At 46.1% G+C, this 24,104-nt stretch overlaps 1 long non-coding RNA gene across 6 annotated transcripts in view; it reads right to left on the bottom strand.

Annotated features, from left to right (window-relative positions):
* LOC140454069 (uncharacterized) overlaps positions 1-13,763 on the bottom strand; it is a 38,328-nt gene extending 24,565 nt beyond the window's left edge. For 2 of the 6 annotated variants that reach the window (XR_011952600.1, XR_011952595.1), the window contains exons 1-5: positions 13,703-13,763; positions 12,775-12,990; positions 12,557-12,663; positions 6,975-7,100; positions 423-531 (exon numbers count right to left, since the gene is read on the bottom strand). This is a non-coding gene — a long non-coding RNA (uncharacterized lncRNA). The remainder of the gene's footprint in view (positions 1-422; positions 532-6,974; positions 7,101-12,556; positions 12,664-12,774; positions 12,991-13,702) is intronic. The other 4 variants (XR_011952599.1, XR_011952596.1, XR_011952597.1 and 1 more) reach the window with 3 other exon arrangements.
* Between the last annotated feature and the right edge of the window lie 10,341 nt (positions 13,764-24,104).

Raw genomic sequence — 24,104 nt, forward strand, 5'->3', positions numbered from 1 at the left:
CTCAATGGGAGCTCAGACCAGCATTGCATCTTTCAATTCAGCCCTTTGTAACCCCAGAGTCAAAATGGACTTCAGCAGTTTCTGAATGAACAGACAGTTGTCAGAATCTGGAACGTTCCACCTGAAATGGTGCTGGAATTTGAGTCCACGAGAAATTTGCAGAGAATTGGAAGTCGGGAGTTTACAGATTAACATTATAAAGTGGATGAGTGAGACTAAATCTGACAGCTCCTGCAAAAAGACGAGGTGTAATTTGGATAAATCTGTGCTCTCTCTCAGGCCAATACCTCCTTCCACAGCTAGAGGGCCAAGAATTGAACACATACCCCAAGGGTGATCCAACCATGAACTTGAACATCGTTCTGCTTTTGGCTTGACAAAAATATTGAAGATATATTTTCCCACAGACAGAACAGACAAACCTTTCTCGTTCCACAGTTAAATCCCAATGATATTCAGATCCTGAGGACTCTGCTATCTGGAGAAACTTGTTTATTGAGATCCCAGTCTCAATTATCCTCAATTAATATCCTATAAAATGAATTCACAAAACAAAGCTCAGTCAGTGCAAGATGAATAGTGAAGACAAACACTTCTCTTGGTATGTGTTTGATGTGTAAATGCTCCTCTTCAAATCACCCCGCCCCCACCCAGGAAGAGGACCCGTGCATGCTCCTTGCTGTACCTTGCCCCAAATAAAGATGGTGGCCATAACCCAGGACTTCTCACTACCTGAGGCCCAAGCCATCTTCCCCTTTGCTGCAAACGTGGGACCAAGAGTTTCTAATTCAGACTAACTACCTGCCCAGAGTGTAACTAAACCCTCCCAGTCTACACTGATACATTTCATCTGGTTTCTGCTGCCACTTTCCCCTTTCCGCCTCCTACACACACCATGGGTTATCGCGGGTCCAGTGACCCTTCCTCAGAACCGATGACAGCTGGGAAAATTAGAATCCCTTCAGGAAACAGGCCCTTTGGCCCAACAATTCCACACCCACCCTCCGAAGTTTATCCCACCCAGACCCATTCTCCTATTCTATTACTCTCCATTTCCCCCGAACTAATGCACATCCCTGAACACTACGGGAACCTTAGCTGGGCCAATTCACCGAACCTATAGATCTTTGGGCTACAGGAGATAGGGGTTAAAGAGTAAATAATAGGTGGGGACAGAGCCCAAAGAGACACAGGAACATTTGGAAAGATAAAGGAGTGGGAAGGTGGAAAGCTGTTAATGGAGGAGACAGGAACCTTCTCGCATCTCAGTGGCGGTGGTGGAAATGGTGGCTGATGATCTACATTGTGCCTGCAAAAAAGACCCTGAGCTTCCAGTTGCCTGCTCATTAACCCACAAGACTGTTCCCTGTCCAACATCTCTGTCTCATGCTTACTGCAGTGTTCCAGTGAAGTTTGATGCAAGCTGGAAGAACACTTCAGAACATACCAAATGGCTTCCTATTTCAAGGACTGCAATTTCCCCTCCCATGTGGTCAACAATGCCCTCCAGTGTATCTCCTCCACTTCCCACACCACTGCCCTTGAACCCCACCCCTTCAAATGCAACAAAGATGGAATCCCACCATCCTCACCTTCCACCCAGATACAACGCATCATCCTCTGCTCTTTCCACCATCAGATCCAACCACCTGAGATATATTTCCCTCCCCACCCCTTTCAGCATTCCACAGAGACCATACCTTCTGTGACTTCCACGTTAGATCCACGGTCCCCACCAACCCACCCTCCACTCCAAGCACCTTCGCTTGCCACTGCAAGAGGTGGAAAACCTGTGCCCACACCTTCCCTTTAACTCCATCCAAGGCACCACTGGATCCTCCCACATCCAGCAGAGATTTCCCTGCTCACCCAAACACCTCACCGATTGTGTCCCTTGCTCTCAGGACGCCAAATTGTGGAATATTCCATGGAACATTTCTGGGACACATGCACCAACCAACCCCACCGCCCTGTAGTCGACCACTTCGGTTTCCCCCCCACCCCCTCCGTCACCACGCTGCCAAGGACATGCAAGTCCTCCATCCCCAAATCCGAGCCACCCGGCACCTGGAGGAAGAACACCTGATCTTCCATCTTGGGAAGTTTCAACCACACAGCATGAAGGTTTCCTCATCTCCCATCCCCCACCCCCCACCTTATCTCAGATTCAACCCTCCAACTCGGCACTGGCCTCTTGAACAGTCCCACCTGTCTATCTTCCTTTCCAATTATCCATTCCACCCTCTCACCACTACCCTCCATCTACAACCACCTATTGCCTCCCTAGCTCGCTTCCCCCAACCCCAAACACCCCTCCCTATTTATCTCTCAGCCGTATTCCCCCACCCACATTTCTGATGAAGTGCTGACATGCCCAATACATCAATTCTCCTGCTCCTTGGATGCTGCCTGACCTGCTGTGCTTTTCCAGCGCCACATTTTAACACTAACTGGAAGAACAACACCTCATCTCCCAATCGGGAACCCTGCAACCCTCTGGCTTCAACATCAAATTCAATAATTTTAGGTCCTGAACTCTCCCACGTCCTAGTGTCTTTGCCCCCTACCCCACATACCAGGCCTTGTTATTACGTAGCCTGCCATTACACACTACCTATGGTTAGCCACTAACAGTCCCCATAAACAGCTCTTCACCCTCCCCCCGTCCGATCATTATTCACTCCTCTGTCCAACTGCTCCTATCTCTCTCTTTGGACTCTATCCCCACTTATCATTTACTCCTTAATCCCTACCTTCTGCGTAAAAACAGACTCTTTTTTTCTCAGTAACATCAGTTCCTGAGGAAGCGTCACTGGATCGAAAATGCGAACTGATTTCTTTTCACAGATGCTGCCAGATCTGCTGAGCTTTTCCAGTACCTTCTGGTTGTTGTGTGTGATTTACAGCATCCGAAGTTCTTGTGGTTCTAATTTACCCGGAGTATCTAATTCAGGTCCAGCAGAATGAAACAGTGTTTATCAACCTTCCCAGTCCACACTAACTCCATCTCTCTCCCAGTATCTGCTGTCTCTCCCACTCCTTCATATTCAGTCCCCCCTCACAGTGACACTGCGCCTGCAAAGCTGATGGTCATGTGTTGGCCTGCTGGACCCACCCCTCATTCACTCCCATTGGCTGGAGGATCATGCCAACTCTCCTATTGGTTTGAAGCTGTGTCAATCAGCCAGGCCCCATTGTGACCTGAGTGGTGGGATCCTCCCAGGTGCATCAGAGGCTGAGGGGTGACCTCATAGAGGTTTATAAAACCATGAGGGGCCTGGGTAGGATAAATAGACAAGGACATTTCCCTGGGGTCGGGGAGTCCAGAATGAGAGGGCATAGGTTTAAGATGAGAGGGGAAGGATTTAAAATGGATCTGAGGGACAATATTTTTCCCCACTGAGGTTGGTGCGTGTATGGAATCTTCTGTCAGGAAGTGGAGGATGTTGGTACAATTAAACGATTTGGCATCTGGATGGTAATATGAATAGGAAGGGTGTAGAGTGATATGTGCCAAGTGTTGGCAAATGGGTCTAGATTAGGTTGGGATATCTGGTCAGCATGGACCAGTTTAACCAAAGGGTTTATTTTCATGCTGTACATCTCTACGGCTCTGCCCTGCGATGAGCTTCATCATTCACAGTGAATGGGTCAGTATCACAGAGCACAGGGACTGGAGGCTATTCAGCCCATTGGGGCTGTACTCTCTTCCTCTGGAGATGGTGCCAGTCTATCACAACTCACCTCCCATTTGGACATAGCCCTCCAAATCCTTCCTTAAAAATGTTAAATTTCAAAATTGTTTTGACAATAGCTACTGAATCTGCATCCAGCTGTTGGTCAAACTGTTCCAGATGCTCAGAACTTACTGAGTAAAAAAATCTTGACATTTTTCTTTGCATTATTTGCCAGTTACCTGAAAATAGTTACTAAAAATTGTGACGTTAAAAATTTCTCACTCTGTCTCTCTGTAAATGAAATACCCTGGAAACAAATCAACTCCTGGTCAAAATCACTGCTTAACCTTCTCAGCTCTAAGGAGAATTGTCTGGCCTTCTGGTAACTCTCCATAAAAGAGAAACCTATCTTAATTTTAATTTATTAGCATCATAGAGATGTACAGCACAGAAACAGACCCTTCAGTTCAACTTGTCCATGCCGACCAGATATCCTAAATTAATCTCGTCCCATATGCCAGCCCTTGGCCCATAGCCTTCTAAACCTTTCCCAATCACATATCCAATGAGATGCCTTTTAAATGTTGTAACTGTACCAGCCTCCACACTTTCTCTGGCAGCTCATTCCATACACATACTACATTCAGCTTGAAACTTTGCCCCTAATATCCCTTTTCAATCTTTTCCCTCATGCCTGTGCTTTCTAGTTTTGGACTCACCTAAACAGGAATAAGATCCTGGCTGTTTGCCCTTAATGATTTTATCAACCTCTATGGTCACCTCTCAGCATCCAATTCTCCAGTGAAAACAGCCTCAGTCTATTCAGCCTCTCCCTATAGCTCAATCCCTCAACCCTGGCAACATCTTTGCATCTTTTCTGAATCCTTTCAAGTTTCACAATATCATTCCAATAGCGGGGAGACCAGGACTGAAAGCAGAATTCCAGAAGTGGCTGAAGGAATGTCCTGTACAGCCGCAAAATGACGTCACAACTCCTGTACGCAATGCACTGACCAATAAAGGCACGTACACCAAACACTTTCTTCATTACCCTGCCTATCTATGATTCCACTTTCAAGGAATTATGAACCTGCACTCCAAGATCTCTTTGTTCAGCAACACTCCCTAGGACCTTCCCATTAAGTGTAGAAGTCCTGCCTTGATTTGCTTTTCCAAAATGCAGAACCTCACATATATCTAAATTAAACTGCATCTGCCACTCCTCAGCCCATTTGATCGGAGTCTCATTGTACTCTCAGGTAACTTTGCTGTCCACTGCACCTCCAATTTTGGTGTCTATTGTAAACCTACTAACCATAGCTCCGATATTCACATAGAAATCATTTATCTAAATGGCAAAAAGCAGTGGACCCAGCACCCAGCCTGACAGCATATTGCTCATCACAGGCTTCCAGTCCAAAAAGCATCCTGCACTATGACACTGACTGCTCAGCAAGGTTAGAGCTCATGGCATACAGGGAGATCTAACCATTTGGATACAGAACTGGCTCAAAGGCAGAAGACAGAGGGTGGTGATGGAGGGTCGCTTTTCAGACTGGAGGCCTGTGACGAGTGGAGTGTTACAAGGATCACTGCTGGATCCACTACCTTTCGTCATTTATATCAATGACTTAGAATGTGAACATAGGAGGTAAAGTTAGTGAGTTGACACCAAAACTGGAGGTGTAGTGGACAGTGAAAAAGATTACCTCAGAGTACAATGGGATCTCGGTCAGATGGGTGAATGGGCTGAGGAGTGGCATTTTGGGAAAACAAATTTTAGTAGGACTTATACACTTAATGGTAAGGTCCTGAGGAGTGTTACTGAACAAAGAGACCTTGGAGTGCAGGTAGATAGGATAGTGAAGGCGGCATTTGGAATGCTTGCCTTTATCGGACTAAGTATTGAGTACAGGAGTTATGAGATCATGTTGCAGCTGTACAGGACATTGGTTAGGCCACTTTTGGAATGTTGCGTACAAATCTGGTCACCCTCCTATTGGAAGGATGTTGTGAAACTTGAAAGGGTTCAGAAAAGATTTACAAGAATGTTGCCATGGTTGGAGGATTTGAGCTAGGCTGGGGGGTTAAATAGAGGTTGAATAGATTGGGGCTGTTTTCCCTGCAGCGTCGGAGGCTGAGAGGTGATCTTATCGATGTATATGAAAACCTGAGGTGCATGGATAGGATAAATAGACAAAGTATTTTCCCTGGCGTCGGGGATTCCAGCACTAGAGGACATAGGTTTATGGTATGAGGGGAAAGACTTTAAAGAGACTTGAGAGGCAACGTTTTCACACAGAGGGTGGGACGTGTATGGAATGAGCTGTCAGAGGAAGTGGTGGAGGCCATTACGATTGCAACATTTAAAAGACATCTTCATGTCTATATGAATAGGAAGGATATGGGCCGGGTGCTGACAGGTGGGACTAGATTGCGTTGGGATATCTGATCAGCATGTACTGGTTGGACCGACAGGTCTCTGTTTCTGTGCTGTCCATCTCTGACTCGTTGACCTTCCAGCCAATTCCGTATTCAAACAGCTAGTTCCGCCAGAATTCTATGGTATTGAACCTGCTAACCAGTGTGTTATGTGAAACCTTGTGTCTTTCTCAAGTCCAAGGTACTGATTTCAATGCACAAAGCCATGCTGACTCTCCCGAATCATTTCTTGCCTTTCCAATGACATGTAAATCCTGTCCCTGAGAATCCCTTCCAACAACTTCTCTGCCACTGACTTCAGGCTCACCGGTCTATAGTTCCCTGGCTTTTCCTTACCACCTTTCTCAAATAATGGCACCCATCTTCCAGCACCTCACCTGTGGCGATCGATGATACAAATATCGCAGCGAGGGGCCCGGCAAAAGCTTCCCTATTTACCCACAAAGTTCTGGGATACACCTGATCAGATTCCAGGGATTTATCCACCTTTATGCATTTTAAGACATCCAGTACCTCCTCCTCTGTAATATGTACACTTGCCAAGTTATCACTATTTATTTCTCCAACTTCTCTAACTTTCATATCCCCTTTCATTAAAATCTGACATCAAATACTTAAAATCTCTCCCACCTCCTGCTGTTCCATAGACAGTCTTGTTGATCTTTGAGGGTGGCTATTCTCTGCCTAGTTATTCTTTTCTCTTTAGTGTATTTGTAGAATCTCTTTGGATTCTCCTTAAACCTATTTCCCAAAGCTATCTCATGTCCCCTTTTTTGCCTCCTGGTTTCCCGTGAGTATACTCCGACTGCCCTTATCGTCCTCTATGGATTCACACAAACACAGTGGGGTCTGTACCTGCCATATCCTTCCTTCATTTTCTTGACCAGAGCCCCAATTTCTCAGGTCATGCAGCATTCTCGACGCTTCCCAGCCTTGGCCTTAACAGGAACATACTGTCTGTGTACTCTCATTGTCGCAGGCCTATGGAGGATGTGGCAGATGATGACAGAGAAACAATCATTATCAGTAAAGAGGTAGTGTTGGGAAAGCGAACAACTCATCGTTATCTCTGTAATTCCTCTCTAGCCTCAGAACTATCACTATCTCTGGGATCAAAAACATCTCAATCTCTGCAACATCCTCCAACCTCTAATCTCCTCCAGTCTCAACACACTTTCTATCTTTAATCTTTTCCACCCTCACAAATCTCTGTGATGTGCCTTTCTTTAATTCCAGCCTTCAGGATAACCCATTTCTATTTCAGATTCCTGCACCCTGAGCTCCACAATGTCCCGCTTAACCTCTGTCACATTTTCCTCCAAAAAACATTAATCAATCACGTATCACCTATTCTAATATCACCTTCTCTGACCCGGTTGCTATTTGTGGCTTGTCATATTCCTATATTACGCGTCTGTGGTCTACAGGACGGAAAACGGTTTTGTGGTCCATTGGGTTTATGCTGTAAAGAAATCTCCCAGCTAACTATTTTAATTCCATTTTCCAGCACAGAGCCCATAGACCTGTCAGCCTTGGCCTTGCAAGTATGTTCCTAAATAGATTTTAAATGCCTTCGGGATTTCTGTCTCTCACTCTCTTCCAGACAGTGAGGTTTAGTGCAACTGTTGCTCTATGCTATCACCCACAGGGTTCAGAGCAGCTGGGTCTGTGCGAACCAGAGATCGCCCACACATTGTGAAGGATGGCAGGGTCCCTGAGACGGGGCACAGGAGATTTACCAGGATGGTTCAAGGAATGGGGGATTTTAGTTGCAGAATTTGTGGGGCTTTTTTAACACTAATTGTTCACGTGACATGTGTGTTGCTAATACACATCAAGAATAACCATCCGCAATTAATGGACTCTCCTTTTCAACCTCTCCCCTTGCATGTGCTGTGGTAATATTCAGGTTAACCACTACCAGATATCTCTCTATAATGAGAGAGCAGTCCTATGGTCGGGTAGGACAATGCTGACTTGGTCTTTTACACAGTGATGCCACTGTCCCTCGAGGGTGGGGAAAGGGAATGCTGAAGGTGGTGGATGGGAAACCACTCAGGTACAGTGCTTTACCCTGGAGGATGTTCACTTTCTTTAATATTGTTGGGGGGGGGGGGGGTGCACTGATGCAGGCAAGTGGAGAATGTTCCAACACAATCCTGATGTGTACCTTATAGAGAGAAAACAGACATTGGGGAATCAGGGGTTTGGGGAAACTGAGGAGTTCTCCTTGTAGCAAAGGAAATTTGGCGAGCTGTGACAAAGTGGTTTACAAAAGTTACACGTTGTAATAATAAACCTTAGACCCATCAGCTCATTATACAAGGGTTACAGGACACATGTTGAAGATTTGGGAAGATCTATTGAGAGGATGGTTTGATTCAAAGGAGATCTTTTATTCAGCAAATGGTATTGATCTGGAACACAATACTCTCACACAATATGAATATCCAGGTCCTGATGAATGGAGTAATTCTGTCAGAGTTTGGCGTTAGAGTGACGGAGATTACCATCTGAATATCTGCCTGTAATACAAGTTTATAAAATCCGTCACTGTCAGTTCAAGTTTGAAACTCATACAATCCCCTCCTCCTGGCCCAGGAGGACTGTACACATTACCCCTGGCGGAGGTTAGCAGGAACTTCAAGGGCAAATCTATGTGGGTATTGATGAGTTTCCACCTTGGGACTTCATGTGACTGAACATGAGACAGAATGTCCCAAGATTCAGTGAGATGTGGAGAGCAGGATTTCCTTCCTTTTCTTTCCTTCCGTTCTGCCGCTGTGCCTCCACAATAAGACATGGGGTGTGAAAGGCTCATGCACCTTGATGGGCAAGTTGTCTCCATTCTGACCAATGGGCAACAAGGTCCTACCAGTCATGAAACAGAGTATCCCTGAAAGATAGCAACTGAGCATGCTTCCCACTGCCCAGTGCTCACAGTACATGTTTCGAATAATGAGGGGGGAAATCTCCGAGAAAAAGCATAACAGGAAAGTTCCAAAAGGATTATAAACAGTTTACAGAGAGATATTCACAGGAAACCTGGGCAACAAGTTGGCAAATAGAGTATAACTTGGGATAAACTGTAGAAAGCTGCACCACAAAGGGACTGGGGGAAAATGAGCAGGAAACACAGAAAGCGAGCACACAGTTACAACATGGAATCAGGAAGGGGAATGGAATGCTGTCCCTTATTTCAAAGAGTTTGCAATATAAGAGTTTGGAGTATATACCTTCGGGCAACTAAACAAATGGCAACTGAGACCACATCTGGAGTAACGTGAACAGATTTGGTCACTTTAGTTCATGAAATAGAGCAGTTTATTGGAGGCATTTCAGAGAAGATCCATTGGGATGATCCCTGTTTTGAAGGGATTATCCTGTAAGCAAAGGCTAAATAAGTTGGGAATATACTCACTGGACTTTGGAAGAATGAGAGATGATCTCTTTGAAACATACAGAATGCTGTCGAGGTTTGACAGGGTAAATATGGAGAGGATGTGTCCCATTACGGGTGAGTCTTGAACCAGATTCTGGGTCAGTCGCGGAATCAAGGATTCTGTTTCAGATTTGTTAAGTTAAAGGCAACACCGACACAGGTTAGGGTTTCAGTCGCAATGAAGCTGGGGTGAGAAGGAGACAAGCAGCATTTTAGAGATTGGAATTCCTGGTGTTTGTGATTGTGTAGATGTCTGATCAGAAGGACACCTTGGGGTCAGATATGAAAGCAATATTGTGAAGAGTGTAGACACTTCCCAGTGAGAGGGAGGGGCACAGCAGTAAGGGAAATGAATTTGGAATAGCATCTGAAGGCAATGGGTTTAACAATTGCGGTGTTTCATTGGAGTGAATTGCAGCTAATCGAAGCGTGGTAAGCAGTTTGATAACTGAGTAATAGTGGAGTAATGGAGAGGGATGATGGGGAGGGAGAGCTGGACATTGTCAGTGTACATGTGAAACCTAACACAGTGCTTTTGGGCGATGTTACCTCGTGGCAGTATGTAGGTGAGAAACAGGACGGACTAAGGATAGATCCTGGAGGGACACCAAATACAATGAATTCAGAAAGGGAGAGTGGAGATGGAGCAGGATTTTCCAATGATGGTGAGGTCAAATATTAGGTTTTAGCAGAATTGGAGAGAAGGACATAACCAGAAAAGACAGACAGACAGCTCATGGAACAATATCTGTGAATTGCAAGGCGGGGGGTGGGGGGGAGGTGCAGGCAGAAATGACGGTGACAAGCAGGAGGATGAGACAGAGATTTGGAATGTCCATGATTTAGCTACACTCGGGTAAATGGCCAAGATGACCTCAAATAAGGCTTGACAAGGGACTCTAGGAAATGCAAGTTTAGGACTTAGGAGCATCCTTGTGAGGCAGAATGGCTTGGTGGGCTTGTGGAGAGGGAGGAAAGAAGCAGAGGCAGCTGATCGGATTGTTTCAATGTTATTGACAGAGAAACTCCATGTGCTCCTCACTCTTGTTGTTGGATGGAGGAGACAGGATAATGGACATTTGTTTATTGTTTTGGAAATAAAAACAAACCTGTGATAGTGATTCTAAAAATAAGTGAACAAACCTGTCGTATTTATCAAGAATATTAAAATATACAACTGAAGTTCAGGTTTGAATCCCAAATTGGTAGAGGGTGGCTCTGAAGTCAAGAAAAAATTAACTGGAATGAAGAATCTACTGTTTGCCATGGAACCACTGGGGATGTTTTTCTGCTATTGACAATGTCCTTGAGGGAAAGAAACCCGACAGTGGACCATCAAGTCACTCATTGTATTAATCACTACACAGTTTCAACAAAGGAATGAAACTGGATGGACCACATTACATCTACCAATGCACTGGAAAATACAACCACACAATCAGCCCTCTTGACCCTACAACTTTGGCCTCACTGTGGGCCAACAACAGCAGCAGAACTGTACTCCAGCCCAATCTGAAATCTTATGGCCTGATAACCCGCAATTAACCATTAACATCAAGCCAGGGGAATCAACCCTGGTTCAATGGTGAATGCAGGAGGGCATGCCAGGAGCAGTACCAGGCATACCTAAAAATGAGGTGCCAACCTGGTGCAGCTCCCAAACCTGCAAGCCAAACACCACAAGCAACACTAAATAGAACTAAGTGATCCCATAGCCAATAGATTAGATGTGAGTTCTGCAGTTCTGCCACACCTAGTCAAGAATAGTGATGGACAATTAAACAACTCACTGGTGGAAGCATCACAGATATCCCCACCCTTACCGATGGAGGGGTCTCACACATTCATGCAACAGATAAGAGGACAGCATTAGCAGCGATTTTCAGCCAGCAGTGCCAAGTGGATGAGCCTTCTCCATTGGTCCCTGACATCACAGATATGAATCGACTTGGTTGAAAACTCATTTCAAATCAGATCAAGAAATGGATAAGCAGTGTAAAGGTATGGGCCCTGCCAATATTCTGGCAATAATAATGTTGTCTGTGCTCCAGAACTTGCTGCCCACCAAGGCAAGTACTGCTCCAACACTGGCACCTACCGACTTTGTGGAACATTGCTCAGGGATGTTCCAACACAAAAAAAAGGGCAGATCCAACTCAGCCAATTCCCCTCCATCAGTCCACACTCGCTCAGCAGTGACGTGATGGAAGGTGTCATCAACAGTGCTGTCACGCAGCTGCTCAGTGATGCCCATTTTGGGTTCTGCCAGGGCCACTCAGTTCCTGAGCTTGTTACACACTTGATTCACAAACTGACAAACAGCTGAATGAGGTGAGGATGACAGGCCAGACCCCCTCCAAGACCACTATTTCGACTTCAGTGATATCACCTGACCTCACCACAGTCTCAGCTCATTTGCTGAAACTCTCATTCATTCCTTTTGTTAACACTCGATTTCATTGTCTAAACCCACTCCTGGCCAGCATCCCACAGTCACCCTCCCGATAATCTCAAGAATATTGAAAACTCTACTGCCGAAGTGCTCACTTGTACCAAAACTTGCTGATCAATCAAAAGACTCCCGTTTATAAGTGACAACAATTTACTTTCGCACCTTTGAATTAATTGCTGGCTGTAATTATTCCTATCTCCCTGCACCACACACCTTTTCATATCTCAATAACTCATTTTAGTTCAGACTCTCAATGATGTGTTTAGTTTTGAGTTCACCTGTGTGACTGTTTCTATAGACTCCAAGGGAACATGGTCTGGAATCCCCACTCTAACTCTCTAAGATCTACTTTCTTCCTTTAAGGCATTCTTGAAAAACTGCTTATTTGGCAATGGTTTTGGTCACTGGACACAATATTCTCCATCTGTAGCCTTATGTCAAAAGTTCTCAATAATATTTTTGTGAAATTAAAACCATGATGATTTGTACAGATATCTTCTACTCTTCAATATCGCTGAGTGAATAATCTGTAATGTCTCTTACCCAACCACGTTGTGGGAGCACCTTCACCACACAAACTGCAGCAGTACAAGGAAGTCAAACATCACCCTCTCCACAGGCAACAAGGCTTTGGCATTGATCACTTGTTTCTGTGGAAGGAGAAATACACAGTTGATGTTTCAGGGAGTGCAATATGAATTACAGGGAATGAAAATGGTGCAGAATTTGACTGTCAGAAAATTGAAGGAAAATGCACTCACTTATTGGAAAAAAGAATTCTTGACTGTCAAAGATATTGTGGAAAAGATAAACTGATAATGGAACATCATACGGTCAGGAGCCGGGCAGCAGTGGACAATTCATTTGCATTCCTGAAGAAGGGCTTATGCCGAATCGTTGATACTCCTGCTCCTCGGATGCTGCCTGCGCTGCTGTGTTTTTCCAGCTCTACATTTTTCAATTCATTTACAAAGCAGCTGTGAAAGTAATAGTAAAATACTATACAGAGCAAAAATATACCCACGAGAGACTGAGGAAGCTAGATAATCAGAGAACCCAGAGGTGAACCAGAGCAGAGTTCACTTTTATGATCCCACAGTCAAAGATGTCTAACACAGAAACAGACTTCTTCGGTCCAACCTATGCCAACCAGATAGCCTAACCTAATCTACCTAAATGAAACCCTTTTTGGCACTCCTCAGCCCATTGGCCCATCTGATCAATATCCCACTGTACTCTGAAATAACCTTCTTCATTGTCCACAATACCTCCAATTTTGGTGTCACCTGCAAACTTACTAACTATACGGCCTCTATTCACATCCAAATCATTTAAATGAATGACGAAACAAATCCAGAAAAAAGTCAATTTCTCTGGGTTTGAATGTGCTCTGTGTAAATCCTGCCCTATGACTCTTTTTACCAGGGAAGGCTGTACATACATCCCTCTGAACTTTGCCCCCTACAAAGCTGGCGGCCGCGCACGTGTCCAGTGAATCATTGCCCCGAATAAAGATGGCGGCGCTCACTCGGGCCGATTACTCAACGAGACATATTCCCGTTTGCTGCAAAAACGGAACTGTAAGTTTCAAATTTGTATTTTCCGATGTGCAGCAAATGTTTGTAAAACCTCTCAGACCATACCAACACCATTTCCCTCCCGCTTCCTGCTGTTTATTTCTTTCCTTACCGACTGCTCTCCGCACACACACATTCCGAACATCCGCTCCCACCGCGAGGATGATCACGTGGTATAGTCTAGTCCCGCCCTCATTCACTGATTGGCCGGAGGACCAACTGCCCCGCCAGGTCCTCCAGCTCCGCCCCTGCCTTTCCATTGGTCCGCCGCTGACATCAATCACACCTGTCGATGACAACCAGATATCCTAACCTAATCTATCTATATTAATTCCTATCTGCCTGTCCTCAGCCCACTGGCCCATCTGATCAATATCCCATTGTACTCTGAGATAACCTTCTTCATTGTCCACAATACCAACTGTTGGCTGGAGCTTGCGCACTGCTTCGTGGCTTTTGTTGCTATTTCTCAGTTACAAGAGTGAGGGACAAAGTTAAAATCCCACAACCATCTGATGAAGGACCGGCAAAGTAGTGTTTCCAAATAAACCGGTTGGACTATAACCTGGTGTTCTGTGAATTTTAATTTTGTCCATCCTAATCCAACACCAGCACCTCCAAGTCACGAGTGATGGAGGCATGCATAATATAAGAACAAAAGATCTAGGAAAAAGAGAAGGCCGTCCTGCCCTTCGAGCCTGCTCTACCATTCAATAAGATCATGGCTGATCATTTTGTGGATGCAGAACCATTTACCCACGTTCACACCATATTCCTTAATTAATTATTTCTTTTTTAAAAAACTAACTTAGCTTTAAAAACGTTCATTGAACTAGCATCAACTACTTCCCTGGGTAATGCACTCCTATCAAGGTCAAGACGTTCCTTCTCAATTCACTCCTAAATTTGCTGCCTCTAACCTTGTGGTGATGCCCTCTTGTCCGAGCTTCGTCTGCCAGTGGATACATCCTCTCTACTTCTATTTTATTTATTCCATTCATTATTTTATATCTATCCATTCTTCTGAATTCCAATGAATAAAATCCCAATCTACTCAGTCTCTGTTAAGTCAAACCCTTCACCTCCGGAATCAACATAGTTAACCTCCTCTGCACCCCCTCCAGGGCCAGTGCATCCTTGAGCACGCACGGAGGTAAAAACTGCATGCAGTACTCCAGGTGTGGCCTCACCAGCACCCACTGTAGCGAGAACATAACCTCTGCTTTTAAACACAATCCCTTCAGCAATGAAGGATAAAATTCCATTTGCCTTCTGAATTGATTGTTATACCTGGTGACTAACCCTCCTGCAGAAGGATGTTCAGGTGCCTCTGCATAGCAAATAATGTAACTTTTTAAAAATTCAAGTAATAATCTTTTTTACTAATATTACTCCAACCAATGAGTATGACTTTACATTTATGTACATAATATTCCACTTGCCAAACCATTGCCCACTCACATGTATCTATGTTCCCCTGCAAAGTTTCCCAGTCCTCCGCACACTTTGTCCTGCTACTCATCTTAGTCTAATATGCAAACGTTGACACCCTACATGTGGTTCCCCAACTCCAAATCATCTGTATCATTTCTAAATAATTGCAGTCCCAACACTCATCCTCGAGGCACACTACTAGTTACTGATTGCCAGCCAGAATAAACCAGCTTATTTATCCCCACTCTTTGCTTCCTGTTAGTCAACCAATCTTCTACCCATGCTAATACTCTATCCCATGCATCCTTATATAATGCAACAGCCATTTGCGTGGCACCTTGTTGAAGGCTTTTTGGAAATCCAGACACGCCGCATCCACAGGGTCCCCGTTGTCCACCTTGCTCAAAATATCTTCTTAGAATTCCAAACGATTTGTCAAGCATGACCTGCCCTTCATGAATCCATGCTCTGTCTGCCCAATGGGACAATTTGTATCGGGATTCCCTGTTATTTCTTCCTTGATAATAGACCCAAACATCTTTCCAACTACAGAGAATAAACTAACTGGTGTAGAATTCCGTATCTTTTGTCCACCACCTTTTCTTACAGTCCTTCCTTTTCACTGGAATATGCCTTTGCTGAGCACTTCCTAAAATGTCTTTGAAATTCTTTCACTGCTCATCAACTGTTCCACCATAAAATGTTTGTTTCCAGTCTACTTTATCCAGGTTCTCCCTCATTCTATTTTAGTTCCCCGTGTTCAAGCACAGGACCAAGGTATTAGATTTTATCTTCGCACTGGAGGAGAAAGTGAGGACTGCAGATGCTGGAGATCAGAGCTGAAAATGTGTTGCCGGAAAAGCGCAGCAGGACAGGCAGCATCCAAGGAACAGGAGAATCGACGTTTCGGGCATCAGCCCTTCTTCAGGAATGAGGAAAGTGTGTCCAGCAGGGTAAGATAAAAGGTAGGGAGGAGGGATTTGGGGCAGGGGCGTTGGAAATGCGATAGGTGAAGGACGTCAAAGTAAGGGTGATAGGCCGGAGTGGGGGTGGGGGCGGAGAGGTCAGGAAAAAGATTGCAGGTTAGGAAGGCGGAGCTGAGTTCGAGGGATTTGACTGAGACAAGGTGGGGGTAGGGGAAATGAGGAAACTGGAGAAATCTGAATTCATCCCTTGTGGTTGGAGGGTTCCTAGGCGCAAGATGGGGCGCTCTTCCTCCAACTATCGTGTTGCTATGGTCTGACGATGGAGGAGTCCAAGGACCTGCATGTCCTTGGTGGAGTGGGAGGGGGAGTTGAAGTGTTGAGCCACAGGGTGGTTGGGTTGGTTGGTCCAGGTGTCCCAGATGTGTTTTCTGAAATGTTCCGCAAGTAGGCAGCCTGTCTCCCCAATATAGAGGAGGCCACATCGGGTGCAGCGGATGCAATAAATGATGTGTGTGGAGGTGCAGGTGAATTTGTGGTGGATATGGAAGTATCCCTTGGGGCCTTGGAGGGAAGTAAGGGGGGAGGTGTGGGCGCAAGTTTTGCATTTCTTGCGGTTGTATGGGAAGGTGCCGGGAGTGGAGGTTGGGTTGGTCTGGGTGTGGACATGACAAGGGAGTCACGGAGGGAGTGGTCTTTTTGGAACACTGATAGGGGAGGGGAGGGAAATATATCCCTGGTGGTGGGGTCCATTTGGAGGTGGCTGAAATGACGATGGATGATACGCTGTATATGGTGTTTAGTGGGGTGGTAGGTGAGGACCAGTGGGGTTCTGTCCTGGTGGTGGTTGGAGCTCAAGGGTGGAGGAGCGGGAAGTGGAGGAGATGCGGTGGAGGGCATCGTCGACCACGTCTGGGGGAAATTGCGGTCTTTGAAGAACGAGGCAACCTGGGTTGTACGGTATTGGAACTGGTCCTCCTGGGAGCAGATGCGGCGGAGACGAAGGAATTTGGAATATGGGATGGCATTTTTTACAGGAGGCAGGGTAGGAGGAGGTGTAGTCTAAGTAGCTGTGGGAGCCGGTAGGTTTATAGTAAATGTCCGTGTTGATTCGGTCGCCCGAGATAGAAATGGAAAGATCTAGGAAGAGGGGGGGAGGAGTCTGAGACGGTCCAGGTGAATTTGAGGTTGGGGTGGAAGGTGTTGGTGAAGTGGATGAACTGTTCAACCTCCTTGTGGTAGCATGAGGAAGCGCCGATACATTCATCGATGTAGCGGAGGAAAAGGTGGGAGCTGGTGCCAGTGTAGTTGCGGAAGATGGACTGTTCCACATATCCTACAAAGAAGCAGGCATAGCTGGGGCCCATGCGGGTGCCCCTGGCTACTCCTTTGGTTTGGAGGAAGTGGGAGGATTGGAAAGAGAAGTTGTTCAGGGTGAGGACCCGTTCAGTCAGTCGAAGGAGGGTGTCAGTGGAAGGGTACTGGTTGGTTCGGTGGGAAAGGAAGAAGCGGAGGGCTTTGAGTTCTTCATGATGGGGGATGGAGGTGTATAGGGACTGGTGAAGATAAGGCGTTGGGGGCCGGGGAAACGAAAATCATGGAGAAGGTGGAGGGCGTGGGTTGTGTCCCAAACGTAGGTGGGGAGTTCTTGGACTAAGGGGGACAGGACCGTGTCGAGGTATGCAGAGATGAGTTCGGTGGAGCAGGATCAGGCTGAGACAATGAGTCGGCCGTGGCAGTCACGTTTGTGGATTTTGGGTAGGAGGTAGAAACTGGCGGTGGGGTTGAGGGACTATGAGGTTGGAGGCGGTGGATGGGAGCTCCACTGAGGTGATGAGGTTATGGATGGTCTGGGAGATGATGGTTTGGTGGTGGGAGGTGGGGTCATGGTCAAGGGGGCAGTAGGAGGAGGTGTCCACGAGCTGGCGTTTAGCCTCAGCGGTGTAAAGGTCGGTGCGCCAAACTACTACCGCGCCTGCCTCGTCTGCCCGTTTGATAGTGAGGTTGGGGTTGAAATGGATGGAGTGGAGGGATGCACGTCCCGAGGGTGAGAGGTTGAAGTGGGTGAGAGGGGTGGAGAAGTTGAGGTGGTTAATGTCACAGTGGCAGTTGGCTATGAAGAGATCAAGGGCAGGTAATTTATCTTCACACTCTCCATATGTATTCTAACTTCAACCATACAGTGATCACTTATAGAACAGAGAACATAGAACAATACAGCACAGAACAGGCCCTTCGGCCCACGATGTTGTGCCGAACTTCTATCCTAGATTAAGCACCCATCCATGTACCTATCCAAATGCCGCTTAAAGGTCGCCAATGAATCTGACTCTACCACTCCCTCGGGCAGCGCATTCCATGCCCCCACCACTCTCTGGGTAAAGAACCCACCCCTGACATCTCCCCTATACCTTCCACCCTTCACCTTAAATTTATGTCCCCTTGTAACACTCTGTTGTACCCGGGGAAAAAGTTTCTGACTGTCTACTCTATCTATTCCTCTGATCATTTTATAAACATCGATCAAGTCACCCCTCATCCTTCGCCGTTCCAACGAGAAAAGGCCGAGAACTCTCAACCTATCCTCGTATGACCTACTCTCCATTCCAGGCAACATCCTGGTAAATCTTCTCTGCACCCTCTCCAAAGCTTCCACATCTTTCCTAAAGTGAGGCGACCAGAAATGCACACAGTACTCCAAATGTGGCCTAACCAAAGTCCTGTACAGCTGCAACATCACCTCACGACTCTTGAATTCAATCCCTCTGCTAATGAACGATAATACTCCATAGGCCTTCTTACAAACTCTATCCACCTGAGTGGCAACCTTCAAAGATCTATGTACATAGACCCCAAGATCCCTCTGTTCCTCCACCTGACCAAGAACCCTACCATTAACCCTGTATTCCGCATTCTTATTTGTTCTTCCAAAATGGACAACCTCACACTTGGCAGGGTTGAACTCCATCTGCCACTCCTCAGCCCAGCTCTGCATCATATCTAAGTCCCTCTGCAGCCGACAACAGCCCTCCTCACTGTCCACAACTCCACCTATCTTTGTATCATCTGCAAATTTACTGACCCACCCTTCGACTCCCTCCTCTAAGTCATTAATAAAAATCACAAACAGCAGAGGACCCAGAACTGATCCCTGCGGAACTCCACTTGTAACTGGACTCCATGCTGAATATTTACCATCTACCACCACTCTCTGACTTCGACCGGTTAGCCAGTTTTCTATCCAATTGGCCAAATTTCCCTCTATCCCATGCCTCCTGACTTTCCGCATAAGCCTACCATGGGGAACCTTATCAAATGCCTTACTAAAATCCATGTACACTACATCCACTGCTCTACCCTCATCCACATGCTTGGTCACCTCCTCGAAGAATTCAGTAAGACTTGTAAGGCAAGACCTACCCTTCACAAATCCGTGCTGGCTGTCCCTAATCAAGCAGTGTCTTTCCAGATACTCGTAAATCCTATCCCTCAGTACCCTTTCCATTACTTTGCCTACCACAGAAGTAAGACTAACTGGCCTGTAATTCCCGGGGTTATCCCTATTCCCTTTTTTGAACAGGGGCACAACATTCGCTACTCTCCAGTCCCCTGGTACCACCCCAGTTGCCAGTGAAGACGAGAAGATCATTGCCAACGGTACTGCAATTTCCTCTCTTGCTTCCCACATAATCCTAGGATATATCCCGTCAGGCCCGGGGGACTTGTCTATCCTCAAGTTGTTCAAAATGTCCAACACATCTTCCTTCCTAACAGGTATCTCTTCTAGCTTATCAGTCCGTTTCACACTCTCCTCTTCAACAATACGGTCCCTCTCGTTCGTAAATACTGAAGAGAAGTACTTGTTCAAGACCTCTCCTATCTCTTCCGACTCAATACACAGTCTCCCACCACTGTCCTTGATCGGACCTACCCTCGTTCTCGTCATTCTCAGGTTTCTCACATACGCATAGAATGCCTTGGGGTTATCCTTGATCCTATCCGCCAGGGATTTTTCATGCCCTCTCTTAGCTCTCCTAATCCCTTTCTTCAGGTCCCTTCTGGCTATCCTGTATCCCTCCACTGCTCTGTCTGAACCTTGTTTCCTCAACCTTATGTAAGCCTCCTTCTTCCTCTTTACTAGACATTCAACCTCCCTCGTCAACCAAGGCTCCCTCACACGACCATTTCTTTCCTGCCTGATCGGTACATACATATCAAGGACACGTCGTATCTGCTCCTTGAAAAAGTCCCACATTTCCACCACATCCTTCCCTGACAGCCTATGCTCCCAATGTATGCTCCTCAAATCCTGTCTTACAGCATCGTAATTTCCCTTCCCCCAATTGTAAAAACTTCCTTGTTGTGCGCACCTATCTCTCTCCATAACCAAGGTGAAAGTCACAGAATTGTGGTCGCCATCACCAAAATGTTCACCCACTAACAAACCCACCACTTGTCCCGGTTCGTTACCGAGTACCAAATCCAATATGGCCTCCCCTCTGGTTGGACAATCTACATACTGCGTTAGAAAAGCTTCCTGGACACACTGCACAAACACCGCCCCATCCAATCTACTTGATCTAAAGAGCTTCCAATCAATATTTGGGAAGTTGAAGTCGCCCATGACTATGACCCTGTGGCTTCTGCACCTTTCCAAAATCTGTTTCCCAATCTGTTTCTTCACATCTCTGCTGCTATTGGGGGGCCTATAATAAACACCCAACAAGGTGACTGCACCTTTCCTATTTCTGACTTCAGCCCATACTACCTCCAGAGGCAGATCCCCCTCAAACTTCCTTTCTGCAGCCGTTATACCATTTCTAATTAGCAATGCCACCCCGCCTCCTTTTTTACCACCCTCCCTAATCTTACTGAAACATCTGTAACCAGGAACCTCCAACAGCCATTCCTGTCCCTCATCTATCCATGTTTCCGTGATGGCCACAACATCGTAGTCCCAGGTACCGATCCACGCCTTAAGTTCACCCACCTTATTTCTGATACTCCTTGCATTGAAGTATATGCACTTGAGCCCATCTCTGTGTCCGCAAGTAGTCCCTGTCAGTGCTACCTTCTCCACAGCCTCCCTACAGTCTTGGGCATCCTGACACACAGCTAGCTTACTTGCTGGACTACAAGTCCGGATCCCATCCCCCTGCCAAATTAGTTTAAACCCCCCCGAAGAGTGCTAACAAACCTACCCCCCAGGATATTGGTGCCCTTCTGGTTCAGGTGCAACCCGTCCTGTTTCTCCAGGTCCCACCTTCCCCAGAATGCAGTCCAATTGTCCAAATATCTGAAGCCCTCCCTCCTACACCATCCTTGCAGCCACGTGTTCAACTGCACTCTCTCCCTATTCTTTGCTTCTCTGTCACGTGGCACCGGTAACAACCCAGAGATGACGACTCTGTCTGTCCTAGCTTTTAGCTTCCAGCCTAACTCCTTGAGCTCTTGAATGACCTCCCCACCCCTCTTCCGACCTATGTCGTTGGTGCCAATGTGTACCACGACTTCTGGCTGCACACCCTCCCCCTTAAGGATTCTGAAGACACGGTCCGAGACGTCTCGGACCCTAGCACCTGGGAGGCAACAAACCATCCGAGAGTCTCGCCCATGTCCACAGAACCGCCTGTCCGTCCCTCTAACTAGAGAGTCCCCTATAACTAGCGCTCTCCTCTTCTCCCCCTTTCCCTTCTGAATCTCAGAGCCACAGACCCCTTCACTGCAGCTTACACCTGCAAGGCTGTCCCCCCCAACAGTTTCCAAAGCTGCATACTTATTTTTTAGGGGAACGACCACAGGGGAACCCTGCACTGCCTGTTTCTTCCCCTTCCCACCTCTAACTGTTACCCAGCTACCTCTGTTCTCCGGCGTAACTATGTCCCTGTAGCTTCTATCGATCACCCTCTCAGCCTCTCGAATAATCCTCAGCTCATCCAGCTCCAGTTCCAGTTCCCTAACTCGTTCGGTGAGGATCAGGATCTGACTGCACTTCTTCCAAGAGGATCCCTAACTCTGAGGTCATTAACTATTCCTGTCTCATTGCACGGAGGCCAGATGTTGGATAGCTGGCTCCTTGTCGGTTACATTTCATATTGTTCAAAAAAACTATCATGTATACACTTAATGAACTCCTCAAGGCTACCCTGACTGAGCTGGTTCGACCAATCTACATGTAGATTAAAATCACCCATGGTAATAGACATGCCATTTTTACAGGCATTAGTTATTTCTTTGTTTATTGTCCATCCCAATGTGATGTTATTATTTAGCCTGCACACTGCGCCTATCAGTGACTTTCTTGTTAGAATTCTGAAAGCATCATTTCTGTTTCCCCTAATGTACAGCAATAACAACAACTACTTGCTTTGTATGGACTCTTTCATAATGGCAAATCTCCTAAGGTGTTTCATGGATGATCAAAACATTGATTAAGGAGAATGATTTTAAAATACATCTTAAAAGAGGATAGAGAAGGTTAGGGAGGGTTTTCTACACACTTCTGCCCTTGACAGCTCCAATTGTGGAGTGATGCAGGTGGGGTGGGGTGGGTTGAAAAGGGAACGTGCAAAGGGGAAATGGAGGAGCGTAGGCAGTGCATAAGGTCTTAAGGATAGAGGAGGTTCCAGACTGAGTCTGTCCGTCATAGACAGTATGGCTGCCTCATGGAATTTGAAGCACCGCAATGGGCCCGTGCATGTCATGTTAGTCAAGGATAGTATAACGGTGGCTGAGAGAACATTTGGTGAGGACTTGTCTACTGAAGTAGTGTGGGCTGAGGTTAGAAACAGGAGAGGGGAGGTCACACTGCTTGGATTTTTTGTAGGCCGCCACAGAGTTCCAGGGAGGGGGAAGAGAGGATTAGGAAAATTACTCTGGGTAGGAGTGAAAGTAACATGGTGGTCATTATGGGGGATTTCAACTTCCCCAGCATTGACTGGAAATGCTATAACTCAAGTATGTCGGATAGATCAGTTTTTGTCCAATGTGTACAGGAGGGTTTCCTGACACAGGATGTCGAAGGGCTGACAAGAGGGGAGGCCACATTGGATCTGGTGCTTGGTCATGAACGAGACTAGGTGTTTGATTTCGGTGTAGGTGAGCACTTTGGAGAGAGTGATCATAATTCAGTTATGTTTAGTTTAGCGATGAAAAGGGATAGGTACATGCCACAGGTGAAGACTTATCGATGGGGCAGTGGCAATTATAATGCGATTATGCAAGAATTAGGATGCATCGGATGGGGTAGCGAAATGCAGTGGATGCAGACAATGGAAATGTGGAGCTGGTTTAAGGAACAGATATTGCGTGTCCTTGATAGGTATGTCCCTGTCAGGCAGGGAGGAAGTGATAAGGTAAGGGAACCATGATTTACAGAAATTGCATCTCTTGTTAAGAAGAAGTAGGAGGCTTATGTGTTGATGAGACAAATGGAACAGATGAGGCGATGGAGACTTACAGATCAGCTCGGGAGGATTTAAAGAGAGTTAAGAAGAACAAAGAGAGGACATGAGCAGTCTTTAGCAAATAGAATAAAGGAGAACCTAAAGCTTTCTATAGGTATGTGAGGAATAAACGATAGAGTAGGAATAGGGTCAATCAAAGACAGAAGAGGGAAGTTGAGTGTGGACACTGTGAAAATCGGAGAGGTGCTAAACAAACATTTCTCATTGGTTTTTACTCAGGAAAATTAGAATATTGTAGATAATAATGAGGTAGAAGATGTTAGACTAGAAAGGATCGAGGTTAGTTACGAACAGATGTTATCAATTCTAGAAGGATTGAAAGTAGACAAGTCCTCTGGGCTAGATGGGATTTATCTGTAGATTGTCTGGGAAGCTAGGGAGAAGATAGCAAAGACTTCAGCTTTGATATTGAGTTGTCATTGCTGACAAGTTCACTACCAGAGGACTGGATGATTGCAAATGTTATGCCCTTGATCAAGAAGGGCAGTCGAGATGACCCAGGTAATTAGATACCAGTGAGCCTTACTTCTGTTGTAGGAATGGTTTTGGAAAGGATTATAAGAGACACCATTTGTAATTATCTGGCAAACAACAATATGAGTTCAGATCGTCAATATGGTTTCGTCAAGGACAGGTCGTGTCTCGCAAACCTCATTGAGTATTTTTGAGATGGTGACCAAGCATATAGATG

Source organism: Chiloscyllium punctatum, chromosome 28, assembly GCF_047496795.1.
Source record: "Chiloscyllium punctatum isolate Juve2018m chromosome 28, sChiPun1.3, whole genome shotgun sequence".
NCBI lineage: Eukaryota > Metazoa > Chordata > Chondrichthyes > Orectolobiformes > Hemiscylliidae > Chiloscyllium > Chiloscyllium punctatum.